The sequence below is a fragment of the Mobula birostris genome, chromosome 15 (genome assembly GCF_030028105.1).
Source record: "Mobula birostris isolate sMobBir1 chromosome 15, sMobBir1.hap1, whole genome shotgun sequence".
NCBI classification, from domain to species: Eukaryota; Metazoa; Chordata; class Chondrichthyes; order Myliobatiformes; family Myliobatidae; genus Mobula; species Mobula birostris.
The window spans coordinates 84,320,944-84,336,623 of record NC_092384.1 but is presented as its reverse complement, the minus strand read 5'-3'; the positions used below and the strand labels follow the sequence as shown (position 1 = coordinate 84,336,623).

Here is a 15,680-nt window from a genome sequence, read left to right as displayed (position 1 = left end):
TGAAGAAGGGGGAGAATCATGGGACGGGAGGCCTAGGAAGAAAGAAAAGGTGGGGGAAGCCCAGAGGATGGGCAAGGGGTATAGTGAGAGGGACAGAGGGAGAAAAAGAAGAGAGAGAGAAAGAAAGTGTGTATATAAATAAATACATAAATAATGGATGGGGTACGAGGGAGAGGTGGGGCATTAGCGGAAGTTTGAGAAGTCAATGTTCATGCCATCAGGTTGGAGGCTACCCAGACGGAATATAAGGTGTTGTTCCTCCAACCTGAGTGTGGCTTCATCTTTACAGTAGAGGAGGCCGTGGATAGACATATCAGAATGGGAATGGGACGTGGAATTAAAATGTGTGGCCACTGGGAGATCCTGCTTTCTCTGGCAGACAGAGCATAGGTGTTCAGCGAAACGATCTCCCAGTCTGTGTCGGGTCTCGCCAATATATATAGAAGGCCACATCGGGAGCACCGGACACAGAACATCACCCCAGCCGACTCACAGGTGAAGTGTTGCCTCACCTGGAAGGAACTGTCTGGGGCCCTGAATAGTGGTGAGGGAGGAAGTGTAAGGGCATATGTAGCACTTGTTCTGCTTACAAGGATAAGTGCCAGGAGGGAGATCGGTAGGGAGGGATGGGGGGGGACAAATGGACAAGGAAGTCGCATAGGGAGCGATCCCTGTGGAAAGGGGGGGGGGGGAAGATGTGCTTAGTGGTGGGATCCCGTTGGAGGTGGCGGAAGTTATAGGGAATTATATGTTGGACCAGAGGCTGGTGGGGTGGTAGGTGAGGACCAGGGGAACCCTATTCCTGGTGGGATAGCGGGAGGATGGATTGAGAGCAGATGTGCGTGAAATGGGGGAGATGCGTTTGAGAGCAGAGTTGATGGTGGAGGAAGGGAAACCCCTTTCTTTAAAAAAGGAGAACATCTCCCTTGTCCTGGAATGAAAAGCCTCATCCTGAGAGCAGATGCGGTGGAGACGGAGGAATTGCAAGAAGGGGATGACATTTTTGCAAGAGACGGGGTGAGAAGAGGAATAGTCCAGATAGCTGTGAGAGTCCGCAGGCTTATAGCAGACATCAGTGGATAAGCTGTCTCCAGAGACAGAGACAGAAAGATCAAGAAAAGGGAGGGAGGTGTCAGGAATGGACCGGGTAAACTTGAGGGCAGGGTGAAAGTTTGAGGCAAAGTTAATAAAGTCAATGAGCTCTGCATGCGTGCAGGAAGCAGCGCCAATGCAGTCGTCAATGTAGCGAAGGAAAAGTGGGGGACAGATACCAGAATAGGCACGGAACATAGATTGTTCCACAAAGCCAACAAAAAAGCAGGCATAGCTAGGACCCATACGGGTGCCCATAGCTACACCTTTAGTTTGGAGGAAGTGGAAGGAGCCAAAGGAGAAATTATTAAGAGTAAGGACTAATTCCGCTAGACGGAGCAGAGTGGTGGTAGAGGGGAACTGGTTAGATCTGGAATCCAAAAAGAAGCGGAGAGCTTTGAGACCTTTCATATTTTAAAAACCCCTGCGCAAGGATGGCATGCAAATTCGTGAAGCGTTCCATATTTTAAAAAGGTTCCCCTTGTCCTCACCTACCACCCCACCAGCCTCCGGGTCCAACGTGTTATTCTCCATAACTTCCGCCACCTCCAACGGGATCCCACCAGTAAGTACATCTTTCTTTCCCTCCACACCCCCCAGCTTTCCACAGGGATCGCTCCCTATGCAACTCCCTTGTCCATTCGTCCCCCCCATCCCTCCCCTCCGATCTCCCTCCTGGCACTTACCCTTGTAAGTGGAACAAGTGCTACACATGCCCTTACACTTTCTCCCTTACCACCATTCAGGGCCCCAGACAGTCCTTCCAGGTGAGGCAACACTTCACCTGTGAGTCGGCTGAGGTCCGGTACTGCGTCCAGTACTCCCGATGTGGCCTTCTATATATTGGCGAGACCCAACGCAGACTGGGAGATTGTTTCACTGAACACCTACGCTCTGTCCGCCAGAGAAAGCAGGATCTCCCAGTGGCCACACATTTTAATTCCACATCCCATTCCCATTCTGACATGTCTATCCATGGCCTCCTCTACTGTAAAGATGAAGCCACACTCAGGTTGGAGGAATAACACCTTATATTCCATCTGGGTAGCCTCCAACCTGATGGCATGAACATTGACTTCTCAAATTTCCACTAATGCCCCACCTCCCCCTCGTACCCCATCTGTTGTTTATTTTTATACACACATTCTTTCTCTCACTCTCCTTTTTCTCCCTCTGTCCCTCTGACTATACCCCTTGCCCATCCTCTGGGGTTTCCCCCCCTCCCCTTTTTCCTTCTCCCCGGACCTCCTGTCCCATGATCCTCTCATATCCCCTTTGCCAATCACCTGTCCAGCTCTTGGCTCCATCCCTCCCCCTCCTGTCTTCTCCTATCATTTTGGATCTCCCCCTCCCTCTCCCACTTTCAAATCTCTTACTAACTCTTCCTTCAGTTAGTCCTGATGAAGGGTCTCGGCCTGAAACGTCGACTGTACCTCTTCCTAGAGATGCTGCCTGGCCTGCTGCGTTCACCAGCAACTTTGATGTGTGTTGCTTGAATTTCCAGCATCTGCAGAATTCCTCGTGTTTGCACCATCCTGTTAAACGTCTTCTGGAGCCTCTCTAAAGCCTCAACATCTTTTCGGCAATGGGGTGAGCAGAATTGAATGCAATACTTCAGATGCGGCCCAACTAGGACTTCCTGACTGTAGCCAGAGCCAGGGTCCAGGATGTTTGTATATTTCAAGCTCCCTTTAAACGCAGCTGGTTGGTTGCAAAATGGATTACTGTGTACGACTGTGTAACATGTAAAAATAGTGAACATCCAATAATCTGAGAAATCTGTTAGACTGGCACCAAGTGTCTGGATTATTGGAGATTCACTGTGTTTGACCCCGGGTGGTAGGTTGTCCTGAATGCGAGTGAGTATGGTCCATTAGTAACTACAACTAAGTGTAACATGGGATAACAAGAACAAAAGGGGTGAAGTGGGAGAGCTGTTAAAAGAATGTATGTGGGCAGGATGCTCCTGTGCAGACAAGCAAGAAGACATTAATGGACTACTTTGGAGAAAATGCTGAGCTAGTGGAAAAGGTACCATTAGAAAAACAACTGTCATATGACAAGCTGCACAATTTCAATGCGATGAAAACCTATCTGGCCTGAGTGCATTGAAATCACAGCTTTGCAGTAATGTTACCCAATTTATAGAACATAGAAAACATAGAAAATCTACAGCACGTTAAAGGTCCCTCGGCCCACAATGTTGTGCCAACCATGTAAACTACTCTAGAAGCTGCCTAGAATTTCCCTACCAAAATATCGCTCTCTCACTCACTTCTTCAAATGATGGGGAAAAAATCCATGCACCCACCACTCTGTGTGCAAAACGTACCTCTGACATCCCCTTTGTACCTTCTTCCAAGCCTCCTCGTGTTAGCCATTTCAGCCTTGGGGAAAAGCCTCTCATCATCTTATACACCTCTATCAGGTCACCCCTCATCCTCCATCGCTCCAAGGAGAAAAGGCCAAGTTCACTTAACCTATTCTCATAAGGCATGCTCCCCAATCCAGGCAACATCCTTATAAATCTCCCCTGCACCCTCTCTTATAGTATCCACATCGTTCCTGTAGTGAGGTGACCAGAACTGAGCACTGTACTCCAAGTGGAGTCTGACCAAGGTCTTAAATAGCTGTAACATTACCTCATGACTCTTGAACTCAACCACAGTTCATGAATGCCACCACACCATATGCCTTCTTAAAAAACTGTCAACCTGTGCAGGAGCTTTGAGTGTCCGATGGACACAGACCCCAAGATCTCACTGATCCTCCACACTGCCAAGAGTCTTACCATTAATATTATATTCTGTCTTCAAATTTGACCAACTGAAATGAACCACTTCACACCTATCTGGGTTGAACTCCATCTGCCACTTCTCAGTCCAGTTCTGCATCCAATCGATGTTCTGCTGTAGCCTCTGACAAACCCTCCAGACTATCCACAACACCCCCAACTTTTGTGTCATCAGAAAACTTACTAACCCACCTTTCTACTTCCTCTTCAGGTCATTTATAAAAATCACAAAGGGGGAGGGGTCCCAGAACAGACCCCTGCGGAACACCACTGGTCACCAACCTCCAAGCAGAATATGAACCATCCACAACCACCCTTTGCCTTCTGTGGCAAGCCAATTCTAGATCCACAAAGCAAGGTCTCCTTAGATCCCATGCCTCCTTACTTTCTGAAGGAGCCTTGCATAGGGAACCTTACTGACATCTATATACACTACATCCACTGCTCTACCTTCATCAATGCGTTTTGTTACATCCTCAAAGAATTCAATGAGGTTCATAAGGAACGACCAGCCCTTTTCAAAGCTATGCTGACTATCCCTAATCAGATTATGTCTCTCCAAATGCTCATAAATCCTGCCTCTCAGCATCTTCCCCAACAACTTGCCCACCACTGAAGTAAGACTCACTGGCCTATAATTTCCATATGTCACTATGTTCTGTGACAGGCTAGCTTTGTTTCCTTGGAGCTTTACAACATTGTGAGGCATAGGTCGAGCAGACAGAAAGAAGCTTCTCCTCATGGCAGAGGCGTGTAAGACCAGAGGCCCAGGTGAGAGGAGGAGTGAAAGGGTTAGAGGAAATCTGAGAAAATTGTTTTCAGTGAGAGTGGTTGCAGTTTTGAAAATACTGCCTGAGAGGGTGGTCGAGGCAAATGCTCCCACATTATTTAAGTAGTGTCTGGACAGGCACTTTAAATTGCTAGTGGGCTATGGACTAACTTCTAGTAAATGGAATTAGTATCAATGGGCATTGGCATGCTTCAAGCACAGTGCATAGGGGGATTCTTTGAATTACGACTCCTGCTGTGCTGACCTCCTGGATTTTACTTGTATTCGGGGCAGGGATCTGTGTACCTGTGAGGGATTTCCAGCTATAGGTATGCTGTGATAAGGTTTTTGGGGTTGGTCAGAGAATAAATGTGTCTAGCTTCCTGCTGGAAGAAATATGCCTGGTAGTACAGTATGTATGTATTTCTGTATGGCCAGGAGCTTTGCTTTCAGGAATTACTTTGAGTAGCAAACACTCTGAGGGCATAATTCTATCAAAAAATAATTTCAGGATTCGATAACTGAGAAATTCTATTGTTTTCTTTCTCGCTTATTTAATACAATGTCCATGGTGACAGCACCGAGAATGGATTTGTTGTAATACAGTGAGGCTTGTCATAGTCTCACCCACAACATGTACGTGTAGCCAGAGTGACTGTGAGCAACATCATCCAAGGGTTTGATTTGTGTTCAGAATTCATCGCTCGTTTTACATTTGAATGTGTGCCTTCCTATCTGGGCACTGAAAAGAGGTTTCTGCGCTGAAAGGGTGACAGATGGTATTTATTAGTTTTTTTTCATCTTCTTCTATATGTATTGCATTGAACTGCTGCTGCTACATTAACAAATTTCACGACACATGCCAGTGATAATAAACCTGATTCTGAAATCCAAAACCAGGGGAATGGGCAAGCAGAGTTTTAAGTGCTGTCTTGGGTGGGTTTGAAAATATCCCATAACACTAATTAAGGTTGTTTTAAGTGTCCAATCAGAGGAAGACATGAAGAGAATCCTACTGTTTGTGTTAGCAAAGTGAAGACAATGGGCCGATTTAATAGACTGAAGATAGAAAATAAAGACTAGAAGTTAGACTTCTGGATTTAACTTTGTTTTTGGTGGGGTATAAAGGGTTTGACCTGTGCTGCCTTCAGATCACCATCACAGTGATCAAGAAGAACAGGAAAATAGGAGCAAGAGTGAGCCATTTGGCCACTCAACCCTACCCCACTATTCATAGAAAACCTACAGCACAATACAGGCCCTTCGGTCCACAAAGTTGTGCCGAACATGCCATTACCTTAGAAATTACTAGGCTTACCCGTAGTCCTCTATTTTTCTAAGCTCCGTGTACATATCAATAAGTCTCTTAAAAGACCCTATCGTATCCACCTCCACCACTGTCGCCGGCAGCCCATTCCACGCACTCACCACTCTCTGTGTTAAAAACTTACCCCTGACATCTCCTCTGTACCTACTCCCCAGCACCTTAAACTTGTGGCAGCCATTTCAGCCCTGGGAAAAAGCCTCTGACGATCCACACGATCAATGCCTCTCATCATCTTGTACACCTCCATCAGGTCACCTCTCATCCTCTGTCACTCCAAGGAGAAAAAGGCTGAGTTCACTCAACCTGCTTTCATTAGGCATGCTCCCCAATCCAGGCAAAATTCTTGTAAATCTCCTCTGCACCCTTTCTATGGCTTCCACATCCTTTCTGTAGTGAGGCGACCAGAACTGAGCACAGGATTCCAAGTGTGGTCTGACCGGGGTCCTATATAGCTGAAACATTACCAGTCGGCTCCTAAATTCAATCCCATGATTGATGAAGGCCAATGCACCGTATGCCTTCTTAACGCTGCTTTGAGTGTCCTATGGACTCGGACCCCAAGATCCCTCTGATAATCCACACTGCTAAGAGTCTTACCATTAATACTATATTCTGCCATCATATTTGAATATTTGATTCAACATAATCATGCTTGATCTTTCCCGACCATAATTTCTTTTCTGTGCCAGGTCTCCATAATTTTCAGTTCCTTGCTCTTTTAAATATGTATCTTTATCAGAAGTAAATCTAACATACCAGCATCCGTCACCCTCCCATCCTCTGTGCCAAGAGATTCTCTACCTTCTGAGAGAAGAAATGTTGACAAAACCCAGTTTTAAATTACTATCCCTTTAGCTGGTGTCTGTGTCTCCTTGTTTATAACTGTTCCATTAGTGAAAACTGGGCTACACCTTGCAGTAACTAGAACACAGTAGTGTAGTGATTAGCACAACATTTTACAATACAGGCAACTCAAGTTCAATTCCCGCCACTGCCTGTAAGGAGCTTGTACTTTCTCCCCAAGATTCCCCTGGATGCTCTGGTTTCCTCCCACATTCCAAAGACGTACTGGTTGGCAAGTTAAATGATCATTGTAAATTGTCAAACACAAGGAATTCTGCAGATGCTGGAAATTCAAGCAACACACATCAAAGTTGCTGGTGAACGCAGCAGGCCAGGCAGCATCTCTAAGAAGAGGTACAGTCGACGTTTCAGGCTGAGACCCTTCGTCAGGACTAACTGAAAGAAGAGCTAGTAAGAGATTTGAAAGTGGGAGGGGGAGGGGGAGATCCAAAATGATAGGGGAGGGATGGAGCCAAGAGCTGGACAGGTGATTGGCAAAGGGGATATGAGAGGATCATGGGACAGGAGGCCCAGGGAGAAAGACAAGGGGTGGGGGGAACCCAGAGGATGGGCAAGGGGTATAGTCAGAGGGACAGAGGGAGAAAAAGGAGAGTGACAGAAAGAATGTGTGTATAAAAATAAATAACAGATGGGGTACGAGGGGGAGGTGGGGTATTAACGGAAGTTAGAGAAGTCGATGTTCATGCCATCAGGTTGGAGGCTACCCAGACGGAATATAAGGTGTTGTTCCTCCAACCTGAGTGTGGCTTCATCTTTACAGTAGAGGAGGTCGTGGATAGATATGTCAGAATGGGAATGGGATGTGGAATTAAAATGTGTGGCCACTGGGAGATCCGGCTTTCTCTGGCAGACAAAGCGTAGGTGTTCAGCGAAACGATCTCCCAGTCTGCGTCGGGTTTCACCAATATATAGAAGGCCACATCGGGAGCACCAGACGCAGTATATCACCCCAGCCGACTCACAGGTGAAGTGTCGCCTCACCTGGAAGGACTGTCTGGGGCCCTGAACGGTGGTGAGGGAGGAAGTGTAAGGGCATGTGTAGCACTTGTTCCGCTTACAAGGATAAGTGCCAGGAGGGTGATCGGTGGGGAGGGATGGGGGGGACAAATGGACAAGGGAGTCGCGTAGGGAGCGATCCCTGTGGAAAGCTGGGGGGGGGGGGAGGAAAAGATGTGCTTAGTGGTGGGATCCCGTTGGAGGTGGCGGAAGTTATGGAGAATAATATGTTGGACCCGGAGGCTGGTGGGGTGGTAGGTGAGGACAAGGGGAACCCTATTCCTAGTGGGGTGGCAGGAGGATGGGGTGAGTGCAGATGTGCGTGAAATGGGAAAGATGCGTTTGAGAGCAGAGTTGATGGTGGAGGAAGAGAAGCCCCTTTCTTTAAAAAAGGACATCTCCCTCGTCCTGGAATGAAAAGCCTCATCCTGAGAGCAGATGCGGCGGAGATGGAGGAATTGCGAGAAAGGGGTGGCATTTTTGCAAGAGATAGGGTGAGAAGAGGAATAGTCCAGATAGCTGTGAAAGTCAGTAGGCTTATAGTAGACATCAGTAGATAAGCTGTCTCCAGAGACAGAGACAGAAAGATCTAGAAAGGGGAAGGAGGTGTTGGAAATGGACCAGGTAAACTTGAGGGCCGGGTGAAAGTTGGAGGCAAAGTTAATGAAGTCAACGAGCTCTGCGTGCGTGCAGGAAGCAGTGCCAATGCAGTCATCGATATAGTGAAGGAAAATTGGGGGACAGATACCAGAATAGGTTTGGAATATAGATTGTTCCACAAAGCCAACAAAAAGGCAGGCATAGCTAGGACCCATACGGGTGCCCATAGCTACACCTTTAGTTTGGAGGAAGTGGGAGGAGCCAAAGGAGAAATTATTAAGAGTGAAGACTAATTTCGCTAGACGAAGCAGAGTGGTGGTAGAGGGGAACTGGTTAGGTCTGGAACTGTCCAGTTCTTGGGTCCATCCCTCCCCCTCCTGTCTTCTCCTATCATTGCGGATCTCCCCCTCCCCCTCCCATTTTCAAATCTCTTACTGTCTCTTCTTTCAGTTAGTCCTGACAAAGAGTCTCGGCCCGAAACATCGACTGTACCTCATTGTAAATTGTCTTGTGATTAGGCTAGGATTAAATCAGGGGTTAATGGGCAGCGTGACTTGAAGTGCTGCAAGTGCGTATTCTGCACTGTACGCCAATAAACAAACACTAACGCTGTGCTGTTCTTGTTGTCAGTTCTACCCAGCTGGTATTTCAGACTGTGTTGAAGTGCACAAAACACAAAAATATGATGTTTCCAGTTCAATTTTCAGACTTTAGTATTTAGACTGATTAAGGGGTTTGGAATTAAGAGGATATCAGATTAAATGTGAGACTTTCATCTGAAAGAACATAAGAAACTTTTTTTTAAACTGTTTGTTGGGAGGCTGTAGAGTTCACATCCAGAATTGGTGAGCAATGTTGAAGACCATAACACGTAAGAAAATTAGGCTATTCGGCCCATCAAGTCTGCTCCACCATTCCATCATGACTGATTTATATCCCCGTCAGCACCATTCTCCTGCCATCTTCCCATAACCTTTAACATCCTGGTTAATCAAGAGCCTGTCAAACACCAATCCTTCGCATCTTTGTAATGATTTGATGCCATTCTTTACCAGCAGAGCCACACCACCCACTCTGCCGACCTTCCTATCCCTCCGATACAACATGTAACCTTGGACATTCACCTTCCAACTACAACCATCCTTCAGCCATGATTCAGTGATGGCCAATCAGTAACAAGATCATCCACCTTATTTCTTATACTCTGTGCATTGAGATACAACACTTTGAATCCCCTTTTCTGACTCTGTATCCCTAATGCTCTGATATTCACCCTGCCAGCTGCAATTTTGTCCTATCATCTGCCTGCCCTTTCAGATAATCTGACTGCGTGCTACCTTTGCTTTTTGACCATCCGCCCCATCCTGAGTCCCTTTATTCCAGTTCCAACCCCTCTACCAAATTAGTTTAAACCCTCCCCAACAGCTCCAACAAACCTGCCTGCGAGAACATTGCTCCCCCTCGGGTTCAGGTTCCACCGGAAGAGATCCCAAATATCCAAGAGCCCTGCCCCCAGCACCAGCTTCTCAGCCACGCATTTATCTGCCAAATAGAACATAGAACATAGAATAGTACAGCACAGTACAGGCCCTTCGGCCCACAATGTTGTGCCAACCCTCAAACCCTGCCTCCCATATAAGCCCCGACCTTAGATTCCTCCATATACCTGTCTAGTAGTCTCTTAAACTTCACTAGTGTATCTGCCTCCACCACTGACTCAGGCAGTGCATTCCATGCACCAACCACTCTCTGAGTAAAGAACCTTCCTCTAATATCCCCCTTGAACTTCCCACCCCTTACCTTATAGCCATGTCCTCCTGTATTGAGCAGTGGTGCTCTGGGGAAGAGGCGCTGGCTATCCACTCTATCTATTCCTCTTATTATCTTGTACACCTCTATCATGTCTCCTCTCATCCTCCTTCTCTCCAAAGAGTAAAGCCCTATCTCCCTTAATCTCTGATCATAATGCATACTTTCTAAACCAGGCAGCATCCTGGTAAATCTCCTCTGTACCCTTTCCAATGCTTCCACATCCTTCCTATAGTGAGGTGACCAAAACTGGACACAATACTCCAAGTGTGGCCTAACCAGAGTTTTATAGAGCTGCATCATTACATCGCGACTCTTAAACTCTATCCCTCGACTTATGAAAGCTAACACCCCATAAGCTTTCTTAACTACCCTATCCACCTGTGAGGCAACTTTCAGGGATCTGTGGACATGTACCCCGAGATCCCTCTGCTCCTCCACACTACCAAGTATCCTGCCATTTACTTTGTACTCTGCCTTGGAGTTTGTCCTTCCAAAGTGTACCACCTCACACTTCTCTGGGTTGAACTCCATCTGCCACTTCTCAGCCCACCTGTGCATCCTATCAATGTCTCTCTGCAATCTTTGACAATCCTCTACACTATCTACAACACCACCAACCTTTGTGTCGTCTGCAAACTTGCCAACCCACCCTTCTACCCCCCCATCCAGGTCGTTAATAAAAATCACGAAAAGTAGAGGTCCCAGAAAAGATCCTTGTGGGACACCACTAGTCACAATCCTCCAATCTGAATGTACTCCCTCCACCACCACCCTCTGCCTTCTGCAGGCAAGCCAATTCTGAATCCACCTGGTCAAACTTCCCTGGATCCCATGCCTTCTATCTTTCTGAATAAGCCTACCAGGTGGAACCTTGTCAAATGCCTTACTAAAATCCATACAGATCACATCCAATGCACTATCCTCATCTATATGCCTGGTCACCTCCTCAAAGAACTCTATCAGGCTTGTTAGACACAATCTGCCCTTCACAAAGCTATGCTGACTGTCCCTGATCAGACCATGATTCTCTAAATGCCTATAGATCCTATCTCTAAGAATCTTTTCCAACAGCTTTCCCACCACAGACGTAAGGCTCACTGGTCTATAATTACCCGGACTATCCCAACTACCTTTTTTGAACAAGGGAACAACATTCGCCTCCCTCCAATCCTCTGGTACCATTCCCGTGAACAACGAAGACATAAAGATCCTAGCCAGAGGCTCAGCAATTTCTTCCCTCACCTCATGGAGCAGCCTGGGGAATATTCTGTCAGGCCCCGGGGACTTATCTGTCCTAATATATTTTAACAACTCCAACACCTCCTCTCCCTTAATATCAGCATGCTCCAGAACATCAACCTCACTCATATTGTCCTCACCATCATCAAGTTCCCTCTCATCAGTGAATACTGAAGAGAAGTATTCATTGAGGACCTCGCTCACTTCCACAGCCTCCAGGCACATCTTCCCACCTTTATCTCTAATCGGTCCTACCTTCACCTTGTCATCCTTTTTTTTCTTCACATAATTGAAGAATGCCTTGGGGTTTTCCTTTACCCTACTCACCAAGGCCTTCTCATGCCCCCTTCTTGCTCTTCTCAGCCCCTTCTTAAGCTCCATTCTTGCTTCCCTATATTCCTCAATAGACCCAGCTGATCCTTGCTTCCTAAACCTCATGTATGCTGCCTTCTTCCTCCTGACTAGATTTTCCACCTCACTTGTCACCCATGGTTCCTTCACCCTGCCATTCTTTATCTTCCTCACCGGGACAAATTTATCCCTAACATCCCGCAAGAGATCTCTGAACATCGACCACATGTCCATAGTACATTTCCCTGCAAAAAAATCATCCCAATTCACACCCGCAAGTTCTAGCCTTATAGCCTCATAATTTGCCTTTCCCCAATTAAAAATTTTCCTGTCCTCTTTGATTCTATCCTTTTCCATGATAATTATAAAGGCCAGGGAGCGGTGGTCACTGTCCCCCAGATGCTCACCCACTGAGAGATCTGAGACCTGACCCGGTTCATTACCTAGTACTAGATCTAGTATGGCATTCCCCCTGGTCGGCCTGTCCACATACTGTGACAGGAATCCATCCTGGACACACTTAACAAACTCTGCCCCATCTAAACCCTTGGAACTAATCAGGTGCCAATCAATATTAGGGAAGTTAAAGTCACCCATGATAACAACCCTGTTATTTTTGCACCTTTCCAAAATCTGCCTCCCAATCTGCTCCTCTGTATCTCTGCTGCTACCAGGAGGCCTATAGAATACCCCCAGTAGAGTAACTGCTCCCTTCCTGTTCCTGACTTCCACCCATATTGACTCAAAAGAGGATCCTGCTATGTTAACCACCCCTTCTGTAGCTGTAATAGTATCCCTGATCAGTAATGCCACCCCTCCTCCCCTTTTTCCGCCCTCTCTATCCCTTTTAAAGCACTGAAGTCCAGGAATATTGAGAATCCATTCCTGCCCTGGTGCCAGCCAAGTCTCCGTAATGGCCACTACATCATAATTCCATGTATGTATCCAAGCTCTCAGTTCATCACCTTTGTTCCTGATGCTTTTTGCATTGAGGTACACACATTTCAGCCCTTCTACCTTACTGTCTTTACACCGTTTATTCTGCTTCTCTTTCCTCAAAGCCTCTCTGTATGTTAGATCTGGCTTTACTCCATGCACTTCTTTCACTGCTCTATCGCTCTGGGTCCCATCCCCCTCGCAAATTAGTTTAAACCCTCCCGAACCATGCTAGCAAACCTACCTACAAGGATATTGCTCCCCCTCGAGTTCAGGTGCAACCCATCCAATCTGTACAGGTCCCACCTTCCCCAGAAGAGATCTCAATGATCTAAAAATCTAAAACCCTGCTCCCTGCACCAACTCCTCAGCCACGCATTCAACTGCCATCTCCTCCAATTCTTACTATCTCTGTCACGTCGCACTGGCAGCAATCCTGAGAACGTCACCCTTGAGGTCCTGTTCTTCAGCCTTCTGCCTAATTCCCGAAACTCACACTCCAGGACCTCATCCCTCTTCCTGCCTATGTCGTTGGTCCCAACATGTATCACGACTTCTGGTTGCTTTCCCTCTCGTACCAGGATGTCGTGCACCCGGTCAGAGACATCCCGGACCCTGGCACCCGGGAGGCAACAAACCATGCAGCTGTCCTTTTCACATCCACAAAATCTCCTGTCTGCTCCCCTGACTATAGAGTCTCCAATGACGACAGCTCTCCTCTTCTCCGTCCCACCCTTCTGCACCACAGGGTCAGACTCAGTGCCGGAGGCCCTGCCACCGTGGCTCACACCTGGTCGGTCGTCCCCACCAACAGTATCCAGGACAATAAACTTATTATTCAGGGGAATGGCTACAGGGGTGCTCTGCACTACCTGTCTGCTCACCTTCGCTTTCCACCCTCTGACTGTCACCCAGTGACCTGCTTCCGACAGCCCAGGTGTGACTACCTCCCTGTAGCTCTCATCTATGACTGCCTCATTCTCCCTTATGAGTCGAAGGTCATCCAGCTGCTGCTCCAGATTCCTTACACGGTCTTCCAGATCGCCCAGCCGTATGCACTTCTGGCAGATGTGACTCTGCGGGAGAGGGGCGTTCCCCCAAGACTGCCACATCTCACATGAGAGGCACATCACCGTCTCAGGGGACATTGTAAAAACTAACTGCGAGCTAGCTTGTCCTCCGCCTCTTCTCGTCGAAGCCTCTCGAGTCAAAGCCTCAAAGCTCCACTCCTTCACTGGCCCAATCATCCTGTTTCTACCCTCACTGGTGCATGGCACAGGTAGCAACCCAGAAGTTACTACCCTGGAGGTCCTGCTTCTCAGTTTTCTGCTCTCTCTAAATTCTCTTTTCAGGACCTCTTTACTTTTCTTTCCTATGGCATTGGTACCAATCTGTACCAAGTCATCTGGCTGCTCTCCCTCCCCCCGCAAAATGTTGTGGACATGATCTGAGACGTTGCTGATCTTGACATTGGGGAGGCAACTTACCATTCACGTATCCTGTTCACATCCACAGAATCTCCTGTCTGTTCCTCTGACTACCGCTCCCCTCTTCTCCCTCTTTCCTTTCTGCACCACAGACCCATGCTGAATGCCAATAAACCAGTCTCTGTGGCATTACCCTGGGAGGTCATCCCCCACAATAGTATCCAAGACGGTAAACATCTAAGGATAGACATTGTATCAAAAAGACAGGCAGGTATTCAGAGGAAGTGGCGTGGCTCTGTTGGTAAAAAATGAAATCCAATCCTCAGGAAGCCGTATAATAAGTTGTGGGTAGAGTTAGGAAACTGCAAGGGTAAAAAGACCCTGATGGGAGTTATATACGGACCTCTGAACGGTAGCAAAGATGTGAACTACAAATTATGACAGGAAATAGAAAAGGCATGTCAAAAGGGCAATGTTACAATAGTTATGGGGGATTTCAATATGCAGTTTGGGAAATTCAGGTTGGTGCTGGACCCAAGAGGGGGAATTTGTCGAATGCATACACGGTGGCTTTTTAGAACAGCTTATGGTTGAGTCCACGAGGGGATTAGTTATTCTGGATTGGATGTTGGGCAATGAACCGGATTTGATTAAAGAGCTTATGGCAAAGAAACACTTTGGGTCCAGTAATCACAATGTGATAGAATTCACCCTGCAATTTGAGAGGGGGAAGCTAAAGTCAGATGTATCAGTATCACAGTGGAGTAGAGGGAAATACAGAGGCATGAGAGAGGAGCTGGCCAAAACTGATTGGAAGGGGACACTAGCAGGGATGATGGCAGAGTAAAAAAAATCTAGAATTTCTGGGAGCAATTTGGAAGGCGCAGTATAGATATATAACAAAGTAGAAGTAGTATTATAAACTTGATGATGCAACCATGGCTGACAAAGAGAGGACATATAAGAGCAAAAAAATAGTGGGAAGTTAGAGGACTGGGAAGCTTTTAAAAACAAACAGAAGGCAACAAAAAAAGTCAAAAAGAGGCAAAAGATGGAATATGAAGGTAAGCTAGCCAATTATATTAAAGAGGATACTAAAAGTTTCTTCAGATATATAAAGAGTAAAAGAGAGGTGAGAATGGATATCAGATCGCTGGAAAATGAAGCTGGATAGGTAGTAATGGAGGACAAGGAAATGGTAGACAAACTGAATAAGTATTTTGCATCAGTGTTCATTGTGAAAGACACTAATGGTATGCTGAAGTTCGAATGTCGGGACAGAAGTGAATGAAGTTGTCATTACTAGGGAGAAGGTGCAAGGGAAATTGAAAGGTCTTAAGTCCCCAGGACCTGATGGACTACACCCCTAGGCTGCCGCAACTAATGGTGTTCCACAGGGATCTGTGTCGTAAACACTTAGAAACATAGAAAATAGGTGCAGGAGTAGGCCATTCAGCCCTTCGAGCCTGCACC

General features: G+C 46.8%; 1 protein-coding gene across 18 annotated transcripts in view; it reads left to right on the top strand.

The window, feature by feature from the left end:
* cbfa2t3 (CBFA2/RUNX1 partner transcriptional co-repressor 3) overlaps positions 1-15,680 on the top strand; it is a 318,224-nt gene that overhangs the window by 297,535 nt on the left and 5,009 nt on the right. The gene's annotated exons all lie outside the window — the stretch shown is intronic.